We start from the raw sequence: 16,246 nt of genomic DNA on the forward strand, positions 1-16,246 counted from the left end.
AGGACAGCACAGCTGGTGGTAGGGTTCGAACCCACCACCTCCCAGTGTTCAGCACGACCTTGGCTACCACCAACGAGCCATGGCCATGCCACTGGTTACCAACATGATGCATGACTAAACAGAAAGCAAAACAGCATGCACATAACATTCATAGAACACGTGCAATAAAATGTACGCAAGTTAATTAACATTTTTCAAATAAAACTAAACAATTTATGTATCGAATTTTAACACAAACAAGTTATTTAGGGTAGCATATTACAGAGCAATGGAGCTACTGACAGCAACGACACAGCAGGGATTGGCCAGCCACCGAACAAAAGAAAAAGACTAGGGTGAACCAAATGGCTCGGCGGATCCTACCGAACCACTCGGGGGGGAAAAAAAGCACTGAGTCCATCTGGCAGGTCGCACTCAGCAAAGGAATGTTAGTAGTAAAGAGGAACAACACATTTGCGTACGTACGCACATGCACACACCACATTCACGCAGAGAATCATTCACATCTGTGCATGCACATCGAGACCAGAAAAAAAACTGATTTCCAATCAGCGCGATTATGGCAATGTGCAGGTTATTTTGATACTTGGCTCCGATGCACATGCACGCAGGCAGACATCACATGGCATGCAAGAGGGCCAGCTGCGACCTGCATGATGGGTAGAGTGCAAGTCGACAGATTGGTTAAAATTAGACTGAAAATAGACTGCATAAAAAATTGGAATCGAATTTAGAACTAACAAGACCAGTGCTACATCTACAAAGCTCGGCTATGGGTACAAGCTGTAAGTGCCTGCTAAGTCGTCAACATATGTTGCACAGAAGGGAGACTGTAGAGGGCCCTGTGTTCTAGGGTAAAACCTGGTAAAAAAGTTTTTGCCCCCTAAATTTCCATCAGCCACTGGACATTTAGCACAGCCGTTCCGTATCCTGCATTATCCTAAAACGTGAGGAGCAGTTTTGTAATTTTGCCCCCCCCCCCCCCCCTTAAAATCTACTTTTACAGCTGACATCACCCTATTTTATGGAAAAAGAAAGTTATGGAAATTGCAGAAATTACAGAAAAATTAAATAGAACCAGATTCCCCCCCCCCCCCCCATTTTCGAAAAACATAAAACCTGAAAACACATGGCCCTAAGAATGTAACACAAAATGTTGTTCAACACTGTAGTTGAGTTCAATCAATCCAGTCTAGTCCAGTAGAGTGTAGAGTAGGCTGAGTCAAAGTCCATGGTTCCTGCTCTAAGGTTTCTTCATTGCGCTGTGGTGACTATGGTGTTGAGATGTTGTGAGTACAGTTGAAGAGTTGATGGTGCAGCTGAAGGGACACGTTGCTCAATTATGCAGACTACAACGTATGGTGCTGGCGCGGCCTGTCGATGGACCTGGATTGTCCTCGTCTTTGTTTGTCTATCTTCACGGTTGATTGCAATCTGAAGCATGGATGACTACCATTCAACAATGAGTTAGAGGCAGTGTGTTTTGTATCTATCAAGGAATATGATTATACTCATAACACTAAACTCTTCCTATGAGCATAATGATAACTCAATCCAGGACAATAATCTTCACCAATTAAAGGCAGTCCAGTAGCAGAGAAGTCAGTCACATGTAGTGAAGTAAAATGCTTTTCAACTTTGGTTACAATATAAGAACTTGTGTAATATTAATACAGGTGAAGGCTGATGTTTCAGACACTTTAACCTCGAATGGCACAATATGCTACAGGATTACGTCATGCTGTTACATTGTGCTACAACGAATCAATGTCTTAAAAAGTTTCTCACTTCTTTGAACGTTCCAATGGCATCAACGAGGAATAATATCTTCAAGCAACAATCCCATGTGCACCAATAAGGTATAGCCAACCACAGTCCCTTGCTGGTGAAGTCCCTTGCTGGTGAAGTCCCTTGCTGGTGAAGTCCCTTGCTGGTGAAGTCCCTTGCTGGTGAAGTCCCTTGCTGGTGAAGTCCCTTGCTGGTGAAGTCCCTTGCTGGTGAAGTCCCTTGCTGGTGAAGTCCCTTGCTGGTGAAGTCCCTTGCTGGTGAAGTCCCTTGCTGGTGAAGTCCCTTGCTGGTGAAGTCCCTTGCTGGTGAAGTCCCTTGCTGGTGAAGTCCCTTGCTGGTGAAGTCCCTTGCTGGTGAAGTCCCTTGCTGGTGAGGGAACATCGAGGCCCATCATTGAGGAACCAGGCCCTGGAACGTGCTGTAGAACCACGCCAGAAATCTTCCCCTGGAACAGAGAGAAACTAACGATAGAAACCATGAAGCAAAAGGCATGTAAATATTCTGACCATTCTATGTTATTAAATACATCACGAACTGTGAACAGCTGCGGACAAAATTAGTTTTACACTCAATTAGTTCAGACGCATTCTTCCTGAATAGCTTTAGTAATTTTTATCGTCTGTGCTGGCATGTGTTACCATATGCTCAGGGGCAGTATTATTCCTCATCTTGATCAATTATGGTGCATAACCACATGCTTCCACTTCGATGCTGCAGACAAATCCCTTCAGAAATTACTTTCTTACAGGTGAGGATAAGGCTAGGAGGTTTCAATTGTCTTCAGAATTAGAGTAATGAAAACCATATCACCACTACAGTAGCAGCCTGGAGCAGCGGTCAGCTGGCTTCACATGTCCAGACCACTCAAGGATATCCTTCTGAAAAATAAAGGACCCAAGACAGAGCAGGTGGTGGCTTCGTAACATACAGTTAACTCAAAGTGAATTAGGCTTTGCATTATATCCAATTCAGTCCCTGCCATACAAGCAGTTTAGTTTATCTGCAGAAATTAAGTCTGTGGAGTTCATTATTTAATTCCTATCCTGCTGGAAGTGAAGTGGGCAATGAATGATCTTTGTGCAAATGTATTGGTGTAGCAAATTGTTAGACGTATATTCTAATCTGCTTGCAATAACTGGAGCAGTCTGGAAGTTAGAGGCTACAACTCAAAGTAAATAGCTGGGGACCTAAGCAACCAGCTGTGCCGGTACCGGAAGATCCATGCGCAAGAGAAAAGCAAAGACTGACAGCATTTAAAAACAAACACATGCACCAGCACATTATATATCGCATCCCCAGGACTTCGTTCTAAAATGATAAACAGCTATTCAGTACACATTAAACAAAAAAGAAAGAAAACTATCAGCACAGAAGAAAACAGCAGCGATATCCCTGAAAAATACAAGCAGAACGATTAATATACCACATCAACAAACATTACAAAGTGCTGAAAAGGAACCAGGATTAACGCTGAAAGGGAAAGCGTCATATCGTTAATGCTGAAAAGGAAACACCGCGAGGTTAGTCCCTATACGCAGGACTTATGCAGGACTTATGCAGGACTTATGCAGGACTTATGCAGGACTTATGCAGGACTTATGCAGGACTTATGCAGGACTTATGCAGGACTTATGCAGGACTTATGCAGGATTTACGTGTACTGACCTCTCCTGAGTTCAATACAGGTAAAGACGAATAAAGAGACACGGACACAATGAAGGACACAGACACACACATTTTTGTTTATTCCCTATCAGAAAAACACCATGATTTTTTTTTTATTTCCACAACAAACACTTGCGCCCTGGAAGAAAACGTACACGAGCTAAGCCTAACACGTGCGCAATCTAGGTTTGTTATCCTCTCCTCTAACACACAATGGAGAGGTATAACATGAGATTGGCAACTGAGGCCCGCCATGGCGGACGGCTTGCATCGTTGCTATACCGTCCGCCGGCCGGCCGCGAATGCCCGCGACGACTCCGCAAACCAGTGGTCCCTTACCCAACTATATACTAGGGGTGCATTCATTGCGTCGAAAATTTATGTGCCGGCCTGGTCATACCGGTCACAAACCCCTTAATGGCTCCCTCTTAGCAATCCGTTTGCTGTTCATGCATTGATAAATGCGATAAAGGAAGAGTGTGGTATCACGCGCTGGTGCGGAGACGACGCAGACATTCGGCCCGACCAGTCCGAGCTACCCCATGCGGCGCGATCCATCGGCGGAAGGGATGGCTACGACGTCCCATCCCTCGCTGGTGTCAGTCCATCAAATCCAGCGACGTTTTTTGTTGAGACTTACTGTTGTGTTCCTCACCAGTTTGACCAAGACGCAGTGGTTTATCCAGAATCGCAAGCACGGGGAGGGGGGTATTACAATTAAGTTGTAAGAGAATAGATCTCACTGTTAGTAAACAAATGACGTCATAGTGTTCGGCAGCGCCACCGGTTTGGTAGAGTTGATCTTTCGGTTTCAGTCTGTCTACCAACGTCATATGATGACGTTTCTCGGGTAGAGGTTTATTGAAAAGGAATGGATGGGACGCTGATAAATATTTGGAGGAGGGGTGTGGAGGGGCAGAAATGAATCTGGATAAATCACTGCATCATAGACGCGGTCTGGCATTTTTCCCTACCACACTATTTTCCTGTTGCGCACAAGATTCCCAGGCAGCACAATGTACTGAAAGTCGAGTGCAATAGGGGTGGACGGGTAGGTGGAAGGCCTTGAACAGACTCGTCAAACTAAAGAACATTGACAAGACACATACCGTCCACCCCTATTGCACTCGACTTTCAGTACATTGTGCTGCTTGGGTTATTACAACCTTGCCATTAGCCCTAGTGTATGTGGAGCGCGTTTTTTTTTCTCTCTCTCCGAGAAAAAGGGACGAAGCTGTTACTCCCTTCACCGCGCTCCTTTACTCCCTAGGTACTCCGAAACAGAGCGCCCCGGACCCAACCACCGCCGCGGCTGCTGTTATACAATCATAAAAGCTAACCGGCATTACCCGTCCGCTACGCTGCTACCTAATTAAAAGGCCAGAGAAGTCTACCATAAACGGCTAACGCTGACGCCCGCTCCCAGCGGTCTCGCTACCCTTCCCAGCGGACGGGCCCGGTATGGGCGGTGGCAGGTCCTCCATACCCGAACGGTAGCGTCCTACGCGTCCCAGGCTACCATACTTACCAGCGGACGGACGCGAAGGCGTTCTGCTTGGGAGTACCCACGCGTTTTGCGCTATCTTAAAAGCTGGACTAGGGTCCGCAACATCATTACACAAACACTATATGAGAACACTGACATAATCCCCAATTCAAAACATGGAATCCCCGCTATCCGCGAGCCGTGACCATGTGTCTTCTGTCTTCGTCATTTCTAGACAAGCTAATGCTAGAGATAGCCCTATATAAGCTGACCCCTAACCTTACTTCTCTCAGCGTTGGCAGCTAACACCACCCCGTTGTCCCAGTACGCTTTCGTCAGTTTGCAATGTGTAGAAAATTTCAAACATAGCTGAGCCAGACACGCTCGACAGAGACAAGAACATGAGGCTTGCAGCACGCTTTGAGGACACGTGTAAATTAAAATTTCAATACAGAAGTATTTTGTAAGAAAGAATATAAAAATTAAAATAAGTCAAGGATTTAAAGAACTGTGACAGTCATATTTGAGCTTTGTGATCAGCGCACTATAAAACATTTGCATTTTTTTAAATCATAAAGTCAATAAAAATTAATGAAGATATCACAGGGCATTCGTGTGTATGGTACATCAACTATACGTTGCATTTAATTATGTGCATTGCGTCATTAATTCGGTCTAATGATACATCTCTACACAATCCATTAGTCAACTGGTATTTTCCAGCGATATTAAGCAAGCCCCACGTGTCAGCATGTGCAAGACTCATGGTTAAAACACTGTGCCCAGAGGTGTTCCCTATTATAGTCACATACACAGCACAATACTAAAACCTAAATCTGCCACTAAACCTCACTAGCCTGCCTGATAATTCTCTCAGTGGCGAATTTCAACGTTCAGCAACAGTACCGGGACACATAAATACGAAAATGACCAAAAGACCAGGACGACTTTACAGCACCAACGAACGCAACGTAGATTTGATGAAGCAGAGACGAACAACGAGCCACTGCAGAAAGCGGCCGCAAAGCAGACGACAGCGATAGCAGACGAAACAGAACAACATGTTGCCAGCTCAAAACGCTAATGGAGGCCAAGAATGGAAGCTAAACAACTCTCACGAAAGGACATCAGATCAGATCAGACAAAGAGGAGCCACACTATCCAAAACGATCGCTAATACAAGCTCACCGATACACTATCACGACGACAACACAAGGAAACGAACATGCAAGAACTCACGAAACTCACGAAAAGGGCAATGAGCGCTAAGACAACACCTCAACGAAGCCAATTCCCGGTACAGATTCCGAACGTTATGTCCGCCACCGAGAGATTATCCTAACCGACAGTATGCACAAACTTTTCAAACTGCTACCTGCCTATATTGACTACTAACTGACTACGCGCGATTTTCTAGCTGCTGTAGCACTAGAAATTATGGCCTGACAGCTATGTCTTCTTCAGCTCTGCACACTGCCACTCCATCAGTTGTTCCTGGTCTGGATTGCTGGAAGTATGGCTGGAAGCTTCGTAGACCGCGCTGCTGACAGCTAACTATTGCGCGCAGCAGCACACTAAATTAAAATTAACACCTAGAAGCGCGACATTCTAACTGCTGCGGCACTAACAATTATGCCCTACAAGGCGTCTTCAGCTGGTTCCTCAGTTGGGCTGCTGGAAGTTGGGCTGTTTCGTAGATCGTGTTCCCGAGTGCTACCTACTGCGTACAGCAGCACACTAAGTTAAAAATAGCTACCACGCGCGGCTACTGACGGATCACTACATCCACCGAATTCCGGCTTGTTTCCCCAGCTCTGCAACATCCAAGTTCGCCGGCTAATTCCGCAACACGGATTGCTATATTGCATCACGACAGACCTAGTTTAGCTACACTACTTAGACTACAGACCACCAGGGCCGGCGATGGGAGGGGGGGGGGGGGCGAGTAAGGAGACCGCCTTAGGCCCCGCGCACGAAGCCCTCAACCAGGGATTACTTTTTTTAAATATCAAATATGCACTTAATCGTGTGAAACAGGCCCGGCGATGTGCCTTTGCCTCAGGCCCCGCACACCCCTAGCACCGGCCCTGCAGACCAGTATAAAATACAAACTGCTGTGCATTTCAGGGAAAATTGGGATAACAGGTTATCAGGAAGATTATTGTAACGTTCCGAGAGACGGTATAGCATGTACTGCAGACTAAGGGTAGCGGGGTGAAACCAACACGGAAATAAAAAAAAAAAACAAAAAAACATTACAATTTTATAAACCTGCATGGTTAATGATGCAAAAACTTGACATAACAGTTACAGTGAAATGTACAACATGTTCTGGTTTGGCTCACAATTTGGATTTGATTTTATATTTATCTGGCGCAAGGATAATAAATACAGCTCACAATTTGGACTTAATTTTTAATCAGACAACACGCGCCAGCCTTACATACCCTGAATTGCACAACACGAGCACACACACAAGAAAGACCTGAAGCTAAGAGCTAAAACACACTCAGGGCACAGTGAGCGAAGGTATCGTGCCCAGAGCACACTCGCTCGAGGCAAAATCCTTCACTACAAAAATCCATAACACAGTACGAAACCAATCCTGACCAGCAGGTACCACAGAACCCACTATTCATTAATGACCTTAAGAGGAACAGTAGTGCGTTACGTCTAGACAGGACATTCCAAGCAGCCTCTCACAATCCGGAGCTAACACCCAGCCCTCCATGTCCACATAGAAGCCCAATGGTCACGGCTTCCCCCCTTCCCCACTAGCACTTTCTATCTTGATTACAGCGCGATATACATATAACTAAAAGCTGACACGCACTTCTATCAGGTGCGAGACAGTCAGAATGGCCTGTCGGGTTCTGTGTCACCACTGAATGCTACTTCTAATAAAATGTGCAAGACACTCACCGGTCTTCCATGCGTCGCTCGAGGCGCCACAAAACACAAACACATCTTCTCCCTATCCTATGACTTCACATGCATTATGCTATCGACGTCTTCTGTTTCCAACGACCAGTTCGCGTCTGGAAAGACAGGAAGAATGGAATTAGTTGAACTGCCGATATATCGTAGTCATTAAACGAGTAAAGACAAGCAAGATAAAGAAAAAGAAAGCAAGATAAAGAAAAAGAAAGCAAGATAAAGAAAAAGAAAGCAAGATAAAGAAAAAGAAAACAAAATGGATACCCCATCAAAAAAAAAAAAAGAGCAGAAACCCTACTGTCGGGCACGCGCGGACCCCCTCTCAGGACGCTTTGCCCTCTCCACCCCCGCCCCGGGTTCAGCCAATCAAAAAAGTCCGGGTCCCGCCAAAAACGTGCATAGCAACAGAGAATCTTCCTTGGAAGAAGCGAAAAACAAGCATCAATTCACAATTGATTTTGAAACTTAAAAACTTAAAACAGCAGACAAACTAGTACCAGGGCGACGGCCTTCTGCAGAAGCACTTGGCGAGAAGGTGTCTGCAGACGACAACCGTAAAGCATGTCTCCCAAAATCCAGCACTCAAGCGAACAACTTTAGAATGAGTAGACGAAAGACTCTCCTGGACAATCAACAAGCAATCTCAAAATGAAATTGAAAACCGAACTGGTAGTCCATCGCTTTCGGTTCACAAGGGACAGCTATGGCCATCCCCGTCGTGCTCTTCAAAAAGTTCAAAAATCAACGGATGAACCTGAAGAACCAACACTAAAGTTGCACGCGCAATTGTCACAATCACGATATCAGAATATCACAAAAAGATATGCGTACCTGGGCTGCGGCACCGCAGCGCTTGGGCCCCCTGTCCCTCGACGCAGACTCCTTTTTTTGGGCAGCGGTCCGAAGCAGAAGTGCGGTTCCCGCCAAGTGGTCTCGTTATATACCCTCGACTCATGCGCCCCTATCGGACATGACATCAAATTCATTTAAGCCGTTATAACTTAATATTATTATTGCTATTGCACTTATTCTTCGCCGAAGGGATGTGCGGCAACACAGCAACGAGGATCTTTCAAAGTCTATGGAAATGAAAAGTTGAAAATCGGGGGTGGCGAGCAGTTTTTGGAAGAGCGTCATGGACACCCCAGATTCCACTATATGGATATATATTTGAAAAACAAGAAATTCGTGTTTTGGAGACATAGATGAAACATTAAGAGCTACTTCACACGGTGCCCGGAAGACTAAGGAAGTTCCTGTTACAGGTATTTTTGCAAATAAATAGAGATAGAATTCACACGGACGATAATATATCGGGCGCTTGGATAAGCCTAAGACAATCAGACGACAGCAACCGACGAAGCTAATTTATTCATATCCAACTGATTTGGCGACACCCATACCAGGAGAGGCGTCCAGAAGGACCCTGAATGATGCAGACAGTTAGTCTGTGGAATATTTTATCATTATCCTCGCTTTTCAAGATTTTTAAACATTTATTTTCATGCTCCAGTACTTCTTCATGGAGAGGAGTCATCCGAAATCAACACGCTGTAAATATATTGAAGCTAAAAGAGAGCTGAAAGTACGTTTCGTGTGTTCCTTAGACTTGTAATGTTTGCCATTGTGCTTTACATTTTTCAGGAGAGCCCAATGCACGCATGAATTTATTTTGAGGAGCGCGTGGGTACAATGCAATACCTGGTTTAAGTCAGAGCTAGTTATGGGCCATTGCTAATTGTAACCATTTCACCTTTCGTTAGCTAAGCGGTAGAGACAGAGAGTTATTTCGACCCTCAAGTTGTCAAACTCCTTATGGTGAAGGGAGTATTTTTTATTTAATTGAATTATTCAACTGTACACTTCATTATGAGTTGCGGACCTGTGGCGGAGAATGCCCATTAGCCGATACAATCCAAAAGCAAGCCTCCGTTCAAGCCACCACAACGCTTTGCCAGGTACATGCAACGAGAGTTGAAAGCTGAAGCACTACGTCCCTTATGCTTAGACATATAAAAGACAAGTATGGGCTCAGATCTGCGGGGGGAGGTCAGGATGCCTTGACACCTCTTAATGTCTGTCGTCACAGAGTGTTGCAATTAATCATAGGCAGGGTGTCTATCTAGCACGCTAGCACGCTATCTAGCACGCCGGGTGTCGGTCCAAGACCGACACCCGGCATCAGAAACGTCCTGAGGTCCCACACGGGTATCAGCTCTCCCTTGGTCTAAATTAACTGCAATTTTCCTTCCATCCAAATCCAACGCCTAACCCATTAGCGAGACGAGGGAACGCTTTACGCGTTGTCACCTACCTTTAGGCAAGAGGTATATATCCGTAAGCACACACATAATCACGTTGGAAAATGGCAGCATGACACCCAACCAACCACATCTGTGAACACATAGAGAATCAAAGGACCTGCCAGGGCTTTCATACAGGCACGTAGTTACATGCATGCAAGCTACACCTTCAGTACTGAATGAGGATCACACACGATCAGCACACGTTAATACAAAATCGACAACATCGAATTCATGAGACTGCTCGCAACGAACACTGAAGAAGCATAAAAAAAAACGTTTAACGAACAGAAGTGGCGTTCAAAATCGCACGCTTTCTTTATTTTTGCTCGTAACTGTGGCTCTGTGCTTTTTCCCTTTCCGATTTACGGACACGTGATGTAGCAATGAGGGAACGCCTAGGGAAAATTGTCTTCAGCCGGTAGGGACATGGACATCTCGAAGCTGGGTCGCTGGGTCACGCGAAAGACGAGAACGGGTGTGAATTTAAACGATGGAATCGAATGGGATGTCTGTAATACCTGGCGTCGTGTGTAGGCTATGGTGCGGACATTAAACGTTGCACTGTGATTGGAACACTGGACTGGAAAAACTGTCGCGGTTGTGCAACACGAATTCATGAAAATACTCCTCGTCTGGCGTCCGTGCAACGTTTCGTACACCGTGAAGCAGACGACAGTTGCCTTGCAGGCGACGTAGGTATGTGTCTGTCTCACAGTGCTTGTCAGCGATGTTTTATAATCGATCTGGTGCATACTGACAATAACTTTTGTCAAGATGTGCGCGTCAACTGCTCCTCGAGTTTAGTAAGAAGACGGAGATTGCCCAGAACGCCTGTGACAACTGATCTCGATTCAGGTATATCATTGCAGTTTGCACGAGAGTAGCACTCTTCTGGCACTTCGTTTGCATGACGCGAGCTCGAACACCCGTTGACGAGTCGATGACACCTATTTTATTTTGTTTGATTTTGTAGTGGATAGTGGGATCGCTTGCAGTATAGTGATGAGCAGCAGGTCTGGGGGAGGGAGGGTTCATTTGTCCTGACCCCCCTCAGTTTTTGTCGATAGCGTGCTGTCCATAGCCAGAACCCCCAAAAAGGGATGGATCTGCCGGACGTAACAGTTGTCTCCTGGCACCGGGATGCTATAACAGTCTCGAGAAATAGCGGATGCTAAAAAGAACACCTGTTCAGTGCCGGCGAGAGAAATTCCGGGCCCCGGGGATGGTCATGCCCGAGCACCTAGCTAACGTCCCGATAGTATGGTATTTCTACTTTACTCCTATATGATTCTGACGGTTCTTTGGGTCGTGTGGGCTCCTGAAGATGCGCGGGATCCGGGATGCCACCCCCGGTTGCTCCACCCACGACAATCTCTATAATTATATTATTAATTGTATTATAGATATGGTCGTGGCTCCACCCTCTGGCCCTGTCTATGTGTGCTGTTCTGCATGTTGTCTTTAGACACGCACGTAGTAGAATGTCAACCATAGGCTCAGACATCGGGGGGGTTGAGGGCATGAGTCGCCCCCCCGGAACTTTCCTGGGACGGTTGGTCCCCTCCAGCAAGTCTACCCAGCTGACACTGAAGATGAAAGTTTCGAGGGATGTCCTAAGGATCGCGCGTGTTTCATGCTAGTGACACACGGGTCATGATAACCCTGTAAAAATATGCATGAAAACTTCACAACACCGAATTCCCGACACCCTGTCACACCTCTGTGCACGAAAAAAATAAATAAATAAAAATAAAAATAAATAATTAAATAAAGGAAGAGGGGGCATTGTGCCCCGGCCCCCTCCAGCAGATCGAAAACTCTTCGACTATGAATGATGCACACGAGACCGTTTCTATCTTCATTCAGGTATTGTTGGTGTCTCATCCTTGTGACTCAGCGGTGCTTCCACACTCATCCTAGGGGTGACCTACTGACCAGGGGATGGTGGTTTATCCAAGCACGGGGGGGGGGGGGGGGGGGGGGGGGGCAAAATATTAGGGTAGTGCAAAAAAAAAAAAAAAAAAAACGAGTACAGGCTTTATAATGTAGTCTGAAAGATATTTCGGAAGGGACCGACCTCGGTGGCTCAGTAGGTAGCGTGTTCGTCTTCTGATCCCAAGATCGGGGGTTCGATCCCTGCTGAGAACGCCAGCAACTTGATGACAGGGTACAAGTTGCTTAGACACAATGGCGAATAGCAGCAAGAAGACATAGGTACACATAGTCCTGTCTACTTCTACCTATATCATTGTCTTCTTGCTGCTATCAGCCATCATGAACCTATACCGACTATGCCGGATTGCTCCTATATTGCTTAGACAGGCCGTCTTACGCGAGGGACGTTAAGTACGGTGGTCCGTGTGATGAGCTTTCATGCCCTCAGCCCTCAGGTAGTCACAAGCAATCCACAGACCGACCGCTGTGGCGTCGCTCATGATCTCAGTTGTCTCGCGACGTAAACCCCCAATTATATATAAAAAAAAAGAAAGAAAAAAAATATCGGAAGGAGTTCCGCGGCAACTTAACATAGGGGAGGAGGATCTCACACTCCCAACCACGCTAACCAATGGTAAGATAAGATCGAAGATAAGAATTCGGTGTGACGGAGGGCGGGGGGGGGGGGGGGGTAGATCCCCCTTTTGGCTACGTCACTGAAGTTGGGGTTGTCCAGGCGTCCCAAAAATTAGGCGATTGGAACCATACGTGACGTTTCTCCTGAGTGTGCAGGTAAGGGTGGGCCGTGTATTCTTCAGGGCATTCGTTGGCGATTTCATACCGCGCAGGACTAGAGTTCCTCTCATCAAACACCGCCTGGACCACAGGGCTGGTGATCGAATAGTTGCTGGATCATTATCATATGTATTCGTATCGCAGACGGCCCTGATGTGTGCCTCTTGTTTTGTCCATACTGTACCTCACCCAGACGATAGCATACTTTGTGGGGAAGACTTTGTCGCTACTGACGGACTATACTCAGCAGTTCGCATCTTCCTATAACATATTCAGTGGTTTTCGCGATAATGAGTGCTGAGTTTGCGTAAGAGGGAGAGAGATTGAGCCAGTGCATTAGAAGACATACCATCGAGACGGTGCTGCGGTGGCTTATCCAGAATCCCAAGCACGGAAGGGTGTTAGAAAAAATTGGGCACCCCCTGTATAGGGGGTACACGGCTGAAAAAGCTTGGGGGTGTCACTGAACGTTTGTGGAGGGAGGGGGGTTAGGGGATCTGGATAAATCACTGTGGTGTCCAGTGGAAATATGTGCTGAAAAAAAAAAAAAAAACAACGTGGTGCATACAGCATATTACGTTGCCCCTGGTGCACACTAGTCCAACAATCTCTGGTAGTTGGAGGGATAGTTCCTTATGTGTATCCCCCTGCTATCCCTCAAAAATGCAACCCCCAAATGCCTCCCCAAAATGCACCCCTGGATGGCGACATGGCGAGTCGGGTGGTATTCTCCAGGAAGGATGTGTGGTCGGTGGTCGACCTCCTAAATGTTCGCCTATATGACCATGGGCGTTCCGTTCTCATGATTTTTTTCCAAGGGCGGCGGGTGTGGGGAGAGGGGCAAAGTGCCACTCGTTTTCCTAGAGAACGCTGCGGACTGCACAGATGTTGAGAGTTTTTTTTTTTTTTTAATTTCAGGAAAATCGTGACAAATGCATACTGTCATGTATTGAATCGAATGAGGGGCATGGGGGCACGCCATCCCTGCCCCCCACTCGATACGCCCATCCTCATATGATACGTTACAATTTGCGGCGGTTTAAGGTCCCGCTGCTGCGCCATTGAAATTTATGCTCCCTTTCTGCAGAATGTTTACTGTTGTTACATCAGCTGAGACGGAGGTTGTGGTAAGAAAAAGTTAATTGAGCAACTAAAAAACGGCTGCATCTTGGGACATCTTTCAACCCTGATCCACGGGTACCCCACACGCCTTTCAGTTTTTGCTTTTTTTTTAATTATCTCCTTTATTCTCCCTCTTCAGCTGTTATGGAAAGACCGCAGTCGACGTTCGTAGGCCCCGCAGTAAAATAATCATTAATAACTAGGAGTAGATCGATTTATACGTAAAAGCCTTTCGCATTGTGCTGAGCGTAAGGGAATTTGGTGCCAAATGCAGGGAAGTGGCGTCATCTGCACGCAAAAAGAATCAACTGTCGTGTCGTCTGCTATGAAAGAGCGCGTTTAGTTGACAGAGCGCCGCGTACCCGCTGTTCACAGCACTGACGAATGGCATCTGTCGAATCGGAATCGGTGCCAGTTAATCGACCCATTGAGCAGATCCAGCGGCGTAGCTAGAAAAATATTTCTGGAGGGATTCTATCTACGTGAACCTTACATAAAAGGAGGGTGTCCCACCTCGTTTCCCTCTCGCGAATGGTGCCATAGGTACCATTGCGGGAAGGGGCGTTTAACTACCCAGAAATCCCCCCCGCCGGCTATTTTGAACCGAACTGCCCTCCTGACTGCTCCAGCTCTCAGCCTCCCACAGGCTCCGCCCCGCTAAGCGCGACGATTCTGTGAGAGGGAGGTGCTCGTACTCGTTCGCAAGAGCGTCCGTTCGCGAGCTCGCATATGGGTGCCTGCCGCGTGTATCGCGCTGGACAGTGGCATCGAATCCGGAACACCAGCTCGCATGACTGTGTGGTTAGCGTGCTGTCGACCATATCACGTCGGGACTGGGTGACTGACAGGCGCGGGGCTGTCAGACATACGTCGGCGCCCTTCCTTTGGAAGTCGGCCCAGCACGCACATTTCTTCCCAGAGCGTTAGTCGTGACCAGGGGCGCGTCACCGAGGGGGGGGGGGGGGTTGCTTCTCCCCCGGCTTCAGCAAAGTAAACATTGCCGTTGCAACACAACACAAATTCCTTTTTTTTCTTCTCTATATTAGGGTTTCGTAGGGTTTCTGAGCCTGTGATTGTAGTTTTGGGTGGCAGGTCATCAATCAATCAGAACACCACTCCCATTAAAAAAAAAAAGAAAGCCTCCATGATCTTTCCCGTAGATGCTGTTTTTGCTGCAGAGGCCATGTCAGTCAAACCAATGCATCCCCCCCCCCCCCCCCCACCTCGCCCCAAGACCCTGACCTTCTCAAAGACCTTATAACACTACCACCTGCTTCCTGCTTGTTGATGGACATCGGTCAGATGGACATCATCAACGACTGATTGCTTGCTCTACGGGGGTTCACGAGTGGTCAGCCATGCCATGTGCATGGCTTGCTGCTGTTATATAAAAGACAGGAAAAATAGAAAAGTAACATACAAAAGGAAGGATAAATTTAGAAGCGGGAAAATCGTTGATGAAATGAATGACAGATGGTGTGGTGAATGGACCTGTTCACATCACGATGAGCTAGCCCACACCTGGTGTGGGGAGCATGGTGGGAAAAAATGAGACGCAAGCACAAAAGAGGGTCTGAACGTTGCTTTACTGCCTGGATGTAATGGGCTGCCAGGGATGGCACCGAATCCGACTGTGTACCATGCTGTGCATCTGGACCCATGTCCGAAGGATGGACGGACTGACCGACGGAGGACACCTGGAAGAAGTGCCAGCCGGAGTGAACCGTGGAGTGCAGTTGAGGGTGAAGTGAACCAAGGTGCACAAGAGTCTGCTGTTCCTTTCCCGCGAAGTTAGTTCCTCGAGCAGCACCTGCAAGTAACTGTTCCGGCAGTTTCTCCTCGTCCTCCTTCTCCAGTGCTACAATGCACTAGCGCCACCACAGAAGGTAAAAAACACAGTGAAGCAGTACGGAGGGGAAATATGAGTTCAGAAAGGGGTGTGGACTAACAGGAAAATTATATAATGAAGGACACCTCCAGAGAAGTTGAGAGGCAGTTAGGGGAAAGAAGGTGAAGGACAGTCTGAAGGAGGAGGAGGAGCAGGGCACTGAAAATCTTTCACTTCTTCCTGAAAGTGACCTGCCTCATCTCCATCCTCATTTGCTTCTCTTATCCCTTAAGTTCTTAAGGCCAGCAAGGGCACTCCCAGGACTTTTTTTTTTTTTTTCCGAGGGTGGCAAAGCATTCAACCAGTAGACACTAGATAACAGAA

This window comes from Ornithodoros turicata, chromosome 9, assembly GCF_037126465.1.
Source record: "Ornithodoros turicata isolate Travis chromosome 9, ASM3712646v1, whole genome shotgun sequence".
Classification (NCBI taxonomy): Eukaryota; Metazoa; Arthropoda; class Arachnida; order Ixodida; family Argasidae; genus Ornithodoros; species Ornithodoros turicata.